Here is a 10,502-nt window from a genome sequence, read left to right as displayed (position 1 = left end):
TTTTCCCCTTTAAAACACAGTCCACCTCCCTGTCTTTTTTATGCGTGCAGAGGAGAGGGAAATATAACAAGGCCAGTTTCAGATCTGCTGTTGATAGGAAATTTGGATATGGATTGAGCGGTCGTTTTCTCATCAGAATTTTAGTTCTGCTTAAGTAATAAATCTTTCTTTCCTTCCCTCCCTTCCCCTTTTCCCCCATGCCTGTGTAGTACTCCAGGAGGATTCAGTTTCAAACAGTAATTTTGACTTTCATGGCTGGGGAGATCATATTTTTCCAACCCCGTTAGCTTCTCTCTTTACAGCCCTTCTCTCCTCCTCTGCTTCCTTTTTGTTCAAGGAAGTGTTGCTCAAGCAAAGGCTCTGGGTGTTTAAAAATAAAGCAGACAAGTACAGAAAACATTGCAGTACCTTCAGCCAAGGCATCTCTCCCTGACCTGACCCTGGGTGCCTTTCAGCTGTTCTTACTTTTCCTTTCCATCACATTAAGACTGTGTTTAAAATTGAAAACAGCTTCCTTTAATCTTTTTCTTTGATCTTTTTCCTCTCCAAGGGTTAAGCTGTGCCCTAATGGAACAGAGATCAGCTGGATGTTATCTTCCCACACTGAAAGGTTTCCCTTTGTAATGTTTTTATTTTTATAAACTAGCCATCAGGCAATGGAGGCACTTCAGTTTTCACCTGTTTCACCTGCCATCCTCTGTCCCTTGTTTATCTTTCTACCCCTCAGTCTCCCAATGGATGTCCCTGCTCTCCATGCTCTCCAAGAGATACAACTTAGAGAAGAAGGTGGTTTTTTGTGTCTTCACTAGACTTTTTCCATGACAGCAAAGCAGCTTCTAACTCTTTAAACTTGATTTCCCTGAGTCCATATGATTGAGATTTTCCACAGAAAAATCCTGGAGCACTGATTGTTCCTCCCTTGTCTAGCAATCCCTCTCCTATTTACTCTCCAGACTCCTGGAGTTTTGTGTTAGTAAGTGCAAGGCTTTTGATGGGGCCATGCTTCTGTCTCATGAACTATAGGTGGAGTGTTTTGTCCTTAGAAAGTAAAAGCTTGAAGACCTGGACATCCAAAATCTGGCAGGATATTCAAGCACTTGCCTTTTCAGTTAATGTGTTTTTTTGGTAAATTTACCTTCCTAGCTCAACTTACCAAAAATACATATACCAAGAGGAGGGATGGAGAGTGGCTAGAGGTGTACTTTCATGTAGATCATGCTCAGATCTCTTCTTTGCTACAGCCCATGATCTTGAGCAAGGGACTTGTTGGAAGTTGAGTCATCCCTTCTGAATCAGTAGACCTCAGTACTGATGGATATAATTTGAAGTCTTGGCTCAGTCTCTGCTTTAGGGAACACAGACTAGGAAGGACTTTATTTCCCATTTCTCTGCCTTTAAGCCTGTAATGTAGAAGCTCTGCTGGCTGCCTCTGAGATGCTTTATAGAGGGATTCCTGCTCTGCTAAACTGTCTGGGAAAGAGTTAGCATGGACTCTGCACTGCTGCTGATCAGCAGGAGCCTGTGGGCTGTCATCCCCAAGAGGCCTGATGGGAGCATCTCCAGTGATTCTGATGTTTGACACTGTACAAACTAAACTTCAGTGAACCCATCAGTTCAGTGAATCCCAGAGGTGTAACTTGGATGGAAATAGTCTAAACCAATTTTTATGCATCACTGCACCTGTGAGAACTTTCATTGCAAGAAAGAATTGGTGATGATCCAATAATTTCTATGATCGCCTGTGATTTGCAGTAAAATAAGCCTAAAAGCCACCACCAAACATATTTTTAAAGGAAGAAAGGATTTTAGGAATGAACAAGCTTAGTGGGTGTTTTGCACAATTGTGGCCTGTGTAATAATGCAGATGTGTTTGGATATGCTTCATTCTGTCAGTAAAGGTGGTTTTGTGATGTGCTGACCCAAAATAATTGTATATTGATTGGCTGAGAAGACAAAACAGGTATGGAGGAGGAGGAGGAGGAGGAGGAGGAGGAGGAGGAGGAGGATAGCAAGTCCTTATTTCAATTGCTGGGTTAAGGACTTGGATCCAGTCAGTTCTCTGTGTTGGGACAGGACATCACAGGTTTATCTTTCTGGCAAGCCTGGATGAGTCCCAAAACATTTCTGGGAATCCATCAGATATGTCCCTAGGGAGCAAAGTCATTCCAGGTGATGCAGAGATGAGTCCCTGTGGCATGCAGCTGTGTCAGGAGAGGGTTAGGTTGGGTATTAGGAAAAGGATTTTCATTCAGGGGGTGGTCAAGCACTGGCACAGGTTCCTCAGGGTAGGGGTCACAGCACCAAGCCTGACAGAGCTCAAGAACTGTTTGGTCAATGATCTTGGGCACAGGGTGTGATTCTGTGCAGGGCCAGGAGCTGGACTCAGTGATCATTGTGGGTCTCTTCCAGCTCAGGATATTCTGTGATCTCGCATGGGAGCTGAAGTTTGCAGCTCTCTGGCAGTGCTGTGCCATCTCAGCCTAGGCTGTGGGTTCCAGGGACTGCAGCAGGAAGGCTCCTCTTTCACTTTTAGCAGGCACTTTTTGCAAGCAGGATTGCCAGAACAAAATCCAGGGTCTCCCTGGCACTTGCTAGGACTTGCCAAGATCCATGTCCCAGGGAAAGCAGCAGCAGCAACTGGGAGTGAGAATTCATGGGCATCTGCCTTCTCTAGTGCACAGCTCCTGGGCAGTGCAGGGATGCTGCTCTCCACAGAGGAGCTCGTGTTGAGGGGAATGAACAGTGATGAAGCTTCAGCTTTCCCAAGGGCCCAGAAAATTCAGTAGTGAGAAAAGTGTTGGTGGAAACCATGTCCTGTTAGCCCTGCTACTCACTGACACAGGGGGCTTGCTTGGGGCTTGCCTGGTTTTTATTGGTTTAGTTGGTGAGGATACAGTTCTGGCCAATGCAAAGCTTCTATGCATTTGGGCTGGATTTAGTTGAATTAACATAAGGGAAGTGTGTTTTACATCCAGATCATTGAAGTGATTGATTCTGACACTTCTCAAGTGGAATATGTTCCTTTTGTCAGGCTAAAGTCACAGAGAAGTGGTATCAGTTGCAGCACCAAAATGGAAATGGGAATACCTGGGCTGCACTCCCTGTGTTTGCTCTGAGATCTCTGTCTTTCTGGTCCAGTTTTAAAAGGAGAGCTCTGTTTTGGGCTTCCTGTAGCCCAGGGAGTCAGGCCCCTCTTCAGGAGGAGGGAGCTGATGGTTTAAATGCATACAGTGAAGTAGAAGACAAGATGTTCTGTATTTCAGGGACTGTGCAAGCCCTGGAGCTGTTGGAAAAAAAGGTGAGTGCTGTTGCTTCTGCTCTGTTTCATAATGAACTCTCTTTGAGACTTTTGCCTTTTGCTCTCTAAAATACCTGAAAATGCAATTCACTTCCTCTTTGTTTAGTGGAATTGTTAGTGAGTTCATGGCAGTATACCAGATCAAGCACCAGGGGAAATGTTGGTTGCTCTGATGGGAGTTTGCTTTCAGGCAAGATGTGAGAATACAGACTATTTACAAACACCTAAGTACAGTCAGCACATTCCACTCTTCTCCTGGAGACTTTCTCCTGTCCCATGCACACTTACTTGCTATAATTTCAGCTAATGTGTTTTCCCTTTCCTGTGATCAACTCCTATCTAACACCTGTTGCTGTTAAATATTTGCTGTGTTCCTCTTCTGAAGGCTGGGTGCCTGCAATGTCAGCAGGAAAAATTACCAGTGTACATGAACCACTTGGGAGGAGATCTTGAGCTGACTGCAGGGTTGTCACCAGCAGCCAGCCAGGAGCAGCCCCATGGATTTGAGGTGGGAAACAGGGCAGTGATGGGTAAACACTGGACACAGCTTCATAAAATGGCACAAAGACTGGTTTGCATGGACAAGGGAAGGGCTCTGTTGGCTCCAGGGAAGGTTTGTCTCTTGGCTCCTTTAGGTGCTACGTAAGGTGTTGCTAGCCTGAGTGCAGCCAGGGGCACGTAGCAGTCACAGGGCAGTGTAGGCTGAAGTCAAACCTTGCTGAAGGAGCAGGCAAAGGAATGAGCACCTAAAGTAGGGGAAAGAAGGCACCAACTGGTGTGCCACATATAGCACATGGCTGACTTAGCACTTGTGTCCTTCTGCTCAAGGATTTCTAATTCTGTCCCAGACGATGTCAGTGCCCCCCGGCAACTGGCAGCAGCACATACAAGGCGTTCCCTGGAGAGCTGGGTGTCTGTCAGCCCCCGCCCTGCCCCGGCAGGGTGCCTGCAGGGGGAGCAGCTTCCTGAAGGTGTGGCTGCTTCTCAGCCTTGCCCAGGTGACTTGGGGGCTCCCTTCAGCCTCACCTATGGGCAGCTCGCCTTCCTCATGCCATCATTCCCTGTGGAAGAAAGTGGGACCCAAGTGCTCTTTGCTTTCCAGTGTCCTGTAAAGCTTCCAGTCATTTTTTGGCACCTGGGGTTCCTCGGCATGAGCACCAGCTTATAGATCACTGAGCAACCAGGCTCTGAAATGTAACAACAGTGAGCATGGACAGAGGGTGATGGAGGCAGAATGAGAGCATCCAATCCCACCAGGCAGGGCTCTACCAAGGAGAGCACAGGCTGGCAGGCCTGGAGGGGTGCTGTGTAGTTTGAAACATAACCATCAGGCACTGGGTAAGATGTTAAATTCTGCATGCTGTCTCACACTGCACAGGATAAAATTCCCTTGGTGCTGCTTTGGGCAACTGGGATTCCTGTGTCTTCAGAGCTCCACAGCCTACGTGTGAGCTGCAGAGGTTCCCTTGCCTTTTCCTTCCTCTCTTTTCCCTGGAGCATGCAGCAGAGGATTTAAATTATTGCCATTTAGAATGCTCTGTCCTTCTTGGATCCCATATTACTCTGCTAGGAGATGGAGTGGCTTCAGGCTTGGAAAGGGCACAGAAAGATAGCTCAGAGTCTGGCCCAGACTCCCCACATACCTGCATTGCCTGGAAGGTTTCATTGTGACTTATGGGGCATCTCCCTCCTTTTTCACTTTTTTTCTTCTCCCTCTCTCTTTTGACATGAAGTGCTCCAGGTCTTGAGTCAGACCAGGAACTAAAGGACTGACTGGCTTAATGTGATGTGGTTTAACTTTTGCTGATTTCTGTTAGGGATCAACTGGGCTTGAAATCTAACAAAACTCAAAGGTCTTATCTGGTTTTAGGAAATCTGGTGCTTTCACAATCTAGACCTCATTTTCTCTCCAGTCATTAGTAAGACTTCTCAATGAGGTATGGATAGCTTTCAAAACAAGGAGCTTGAAGGTATGAGCATCATTCTCTGAGATCATGTTTTCTGTCCTTGTCACTGGAATCCTGTCTTTGCCAAGCACACAGTCTGCATTTGCTTAAATACTGCTAAAAGCCCAGCCACTCCAAAATGTGTTTAATACACTGGAACACCCTGTTTTCTAATTACCTGCATGATTCTTGCTGTTGTGTTAGAATTTAAGTGGTATATAGCTCAGTCTTATACAAATCTTGAGATGGCCCTGCAAGAACAAATCTGTAGGAACCAAATTTTTTTCAGCTATTTCCAGGTTTAGCAGTAAGTACTTTGGATTTATGAAACCTGTGTAGGTTTCAGATAATATTTTGGCACTTTGAATCATACCCATAAAGATGCTTGTCTTTGGGGTGAGGTGTACATTACTACATTATCATATATTCAGTCACATTATACATATCTCAAAAAGCTGTTCTAAGAATAGAAGTAGCATTGTCAAGGCTTATGAAGCCCTGACAGAGGTCCCACAAATATCTAGAATGTATCTGTACCACAGTTGTCTGAGAGGACACAAATGACCATAAAGCATTTGATGAGCTCCCCTTTTCTCATGAATCACTATGATGATGTTTCTAAGCATCCTGTGTAAAAAGTGTCTGTATTTATAGATTTGACATGGAAAGATGGAGCTGACAGTTTGGGCTGGAGGTTTGGGAGTTTGAGGTTATTGTGTCTGGTGGCAGGGTTCCCTGTGGCACTCCCAGCTGTGGCATCACTCTATAGTTGGTGCTGCTGCTTTGGTCCAGCCTCCCAGCCATCCCAACTCAATGCTCTGTCTGAACTGACATTGTTGTGTACCATTAACAGGTTCTTTCTGGTGGCACTGCATCCTCTTGTCCCAGCAGGATGTTCATTCCCAGTGCAGGAGAGGTGTCTTCCACCCAGCAGGCAAAGGAGGCTGCAGGCAGGGCCTGCCAGGCTTTTCTTGCACTTCTCCAACCAGTCAGGGGCAAAGAGCCTCCTTTCAAAAATGTGACAAGATGACAATGTGGGCCCCTTAATGCTTTTAGTGGGAGACTCAGAAACCAGTTATGCTGCAGTCCAAGGTGAGAGAGCACAGAGGAAGGTCTCACCACAATGGAAGAACCTGGCCAAGCTGTTTAAAACCAGCTGTGATGGAGCTTGGCCACTTGTGCTGTGCTCTTAACGTTTGTGTGTTCACTCTGTGTGTGAAAACAAACCAGGTGAAGCACTGCAAAATCTTCCCAATGAAGCTGCTCCTCAGTGCAAGCCTGGTTTTGGGGTTGCAGTGATGGAGATGTAAGAAATGTCTCTCCTTCAGGGTCTGTCAAGAAGCTGTGCTGGCTCTAAATAGACTGCTGCCACTGCACTCCTAATTTAGCTGTAGGCAGGCAAGTGACATGCTAAAGCTCAAGAATGTCACTTTGCTTCTTGGGTGACCTATGAGATCAGAGGTTTTTAGGAGATACACAGTGACTCTTGCAGAAAGTGCTGCTGGATACAGGAGGTGGAAATCCTCTGGGACCAGGCAAGATGTCAGAACACACGGGCTAAAGGACCCCTGGGAGGGTCTCTGGCTGTAGGGAGTGACAGCACCTTGAACAACCTACAGAAGCTTTGTTTGTGCTGCTTGGAGTTTGGCAGCCAGGGCAGGCTGCCTGCGCCTCTGCCTGCAGCCCTTGCAGTTCTTACCTCTAAAGTTGCAATTTCCTATAAGACACATGTGATCAGGTGTTTGGTGCTCTCCTAGAGTGCACTATAAATCATGCTTATATATCAGCCACTTCTGTTTGAATTGCTAGCCCTGAGAGCTTTTCTCCTGCTTGTTAAATTCTGTCAGAGTCAGATATTTGCAATATGAGATGCTTCAGAGCTGCCACCACGAGGCTGATGACATATTTTAGAAGACTGTTACTCCCCAAAGTAGTTCAAAAATGCCTGGTATTGTTATTGAATACTTTTCCCCAAACTCATCATCCCAAGCAACTCCATTAAGCTGATAGAAGTGCAGCAGTTGGCTGTGGGTTGCTCTGTGTGTATGTGCAGGTTTTCAACACTTTGCTTAGGAGGTTACTTCTACCTTTCTGCTTGAGAAATATAGATCCTAGAAGTGGGAACAGTAAGTGCAGCTGAACCCTGAGTACCAGAGCTGATTTGGGTGATGGTTTATGGCAAAGACAGTTTAGGTCACTGTGGTAAGTACAGGGGAAGGCAGCTTCACTTCTGTAGTTTTGGGGGCTGTAGAACAGGTGGCAGGTTGGGTCCTGAAAGGTTCTGCTGCCATGCAAGAGTTGCATGGCAACAAAGCACAAAACCCAATGTCATGGCTCCTTTAAATTAGTTGTGCTGCAGTTAATGCAAGCCAGTGCATCTCCTTCAGAATAATCTGTGAAATTCTTTCAAGTGTGTTCATTTTTGATTTGTCCTTGTGAATGTTACATACAGGTAACGACTGATTAAGTTCTTTTATTAATTTTTATTGTGTTTAAGTGAGTTGGCAGGGACAAAGGTGATTGGTCAGTTTAAATTGTAAACTTTTGGGGACTTAGTGTTTGTACAGCAGTTTTAAAAAGACACCATCCTCTAGTTTGAATGCTGTTCTCTGCAATGAGTATGCAGGTTTCTCATTACAGTAAAATCATATTGAGATAATTGGGGGATGTGAGAATCAATCTGGAATGTGGCTGTGGCTATCTAACCTTTCCCTTGTTGGATGTGTCTTCCAAATGATGGGAAGTATTTTAATGTTAGCAGCCTCCTGCCAGTGCCTCTCTTCTTCCTCTTCCTGAGTCGAGTGTCAGGTTAGCTCAGCCTTCATAGGGTACCTTGAAGTGGGGGCTGTTCTACATTTAATAATGGCATAATAACCAGCCTGAGAGGTGTGAGGCTGGAATATCCCATTGTTGTTGGGGGTGTCTGTCTTCCAGTTGTGGTTTTTATGATCTGAAAGGAATTGAGACCCTCAGTTTCTTGTAAAATTAGATGAAGCTTATGTTTCTTCAGAGCATCACTGTAGTCTCTTCCATTTTCTCTTTGCATGACCTTTTTCTTTTCTGTTTTTTAACCTTCTTGCAGTTCCCCTTTGTTGCTGTTATGGAGGCAGAATTTTTATCTATCCCTTTGAAAGGATATTTGCAATTTTTTCAAAGATTTTGTCTAGTGTTTTTATAATTTCAGCAGTAATTAAAGAACCATAATCAACTCTGTCTGCTGTGGGTTTTAACACTTAATACAAGTGTGCTGGAAATCCTAGGTAGCATGTTTGCTTCTGTCTGAGGGTGGTGAATGCTGAAAAGCACCTTGCCCCCATTCCCAGTGCATGAAATTTAGCAGATCTACTTTCTTCACAGCAGAGTTCAAAACTAACATTCCTCAGTTCCTAATTAACTTGACAAGTCTTTCTCACCCCACAGTCCTGTCCTTTCAAAAGGAAGAAGGAGAAACCCAAAGACACATCACAGTTGTGAGCCCTTGTGGTCTGTCTGCTGCTGGCAGGGGAGGAGCAATGTGTTTGCTGCAGAGGGGTTGAACAGCTGAAGAAAACAGCCCAGCAGAACGTGGCAGGGGCAGCTCCTGGGAGAAGATATCTGCCAGGAGGAATGTGCTGTTGGCAGCTTCAGCCACTGAAGGTTTGTTTTCCCTCTGATGCAGACCTGCTTTCCCCATCAGCCTTTGCTCAGTAATGAGGATGGTAATTGTTATTTATTGGACAAGGATTTCAGCAGTCACAATTTTGAGAGATTTTGTCTTGGGTTTTCAAAAAATGATGCACACTCTCCTCTTAAAACCAAACCAAACCACCCTGTGGCCTCCTTTTGTGGGTTTTTAAGGTGAACATCCTCCAAATCAAAGTGTCTCAATTCATGTCATTTTGAAAATCAGTTACTACAGCTGTATTTCTAAAGAGCAAGTGATGGCTAAGTCAGTTTCTAATAATGTGGAATCATAGCATTAATTTTGCATTTATGCCCTGTGATGATGAACCAAAAGCTTCCACTGGCAACTTCCCCCTTCTGGTCTGGAGCCCAACTTCTTGCAGATGAATTTGCCAGGCTTGCAAGTGTTAACACTGCAGTCTAATGGGGTGGTGGGGCCGATTCTGGGAACTGCCTGTCACCTAATTGCCACCTGCTGTAGCACTCACCCAGGTAGGGTTAGTCCTCTTTCCCATGGGGATAAATGAGCTGTGAATTCCCAACAAAGGTATCCTTGGATGTTGGATATCTTTAATTTAAAGTTTGTATTTTATGGTGATTTTCTTGGAGTATCTTAAAGTTTATTTCTGGAGATGTAGCTCTATTTTTTCAGCCACTCATAAAAATCTGATCAATCTGTTGCTGTCCACTACTGGAAGTGTCAGGATGGAGGCAGAACACCTCATTTACAGAGAAAACTGTTCCAAATCTCTTCTGGGAATAGGGGAAACCCCTGCAATTCAGGGCTGCTTAGCCTGTCCCCTGTGAGGAAGCTGTTTGGCACCACTGTGGTCTCCCCCTCACCACTTAGGGGTATCCTTAAAGAGGGGGATCTATAATAAAACTTGACAAAATGATGGAAATATGATCCACTCCTCGGTGTGATTAAGGCCAGCAGTCATTATGTGGAACATTTGCTCTTGCCTTGTATGCAGCTCTACACTACAGTGTAACTATTTATGGGCCTGGCTCCAATGGGATTTATGGAAAGCACAATCCTCCCAGTGGATTCGATTACAGCCTGCCAATGCTGCAAATGCTGCAGCAAATTGCAACTGCTGCAAAATGAGCTTTCCACAAGGGCTGCCTGACACGTGTCCTGCTAGCAGGAAATTCCCCAGCCATGAGGAGATGGAGAGAAATGGCTCCTCACAGTCCTGCTCTTTTTTTCCTTCTTAAGGCTTACGAGTTGGTTTTGCTGCTGCCTCTGTGCCTTCTCCATTTCTGTCTTCCTTGACACAGAGCAAGCAGAGCAGTGCACTGCCATACCCACGGCCAGTCATTAGAGGGTCTCTTGTGCTTTTCTGGCCAAATTTGTCATCTTTCACCTCTGGGGAATATGAAGGCATTGCAGGGCATCTGTGGCTGCAAGTTGTCCTGTCCAGAAAAGAGGGTGGCAAAACCAAATGGTTTTTGTCACTCTGAAGTTGAGGGATACATAAAAAAGAACTTTATTCTCTCCTTTCCTTTCTGCTGGTACTTTTAGCATCCAGAATGTCCAAATATTGGGAATGGGGCTGTTCTTGAGAGGTCCTGGACTTCCTCCCTGTGAGCTG

This window comes from Haemorhous mexicanus, chromosome 26 (assembly GCF_027477595.1).
Source record: "Haemorhous mexicanus isolate bHaeMex1 chromosome 26, bHaeMex1.pri, whole genome shotgun sequence".
Classification (NCBI taxonomy): domain Eukaryota; kingdom Metazoa; phylum Chordata; class Aves; order Passeriformes; family Fringillidae; genus Haemorhous; species Haemorhous mexicanus.
The sequence above is the reverse complement of the archived record's forward strand: the minus strand, read 5'-3'. Positions refer to the sequence as shown.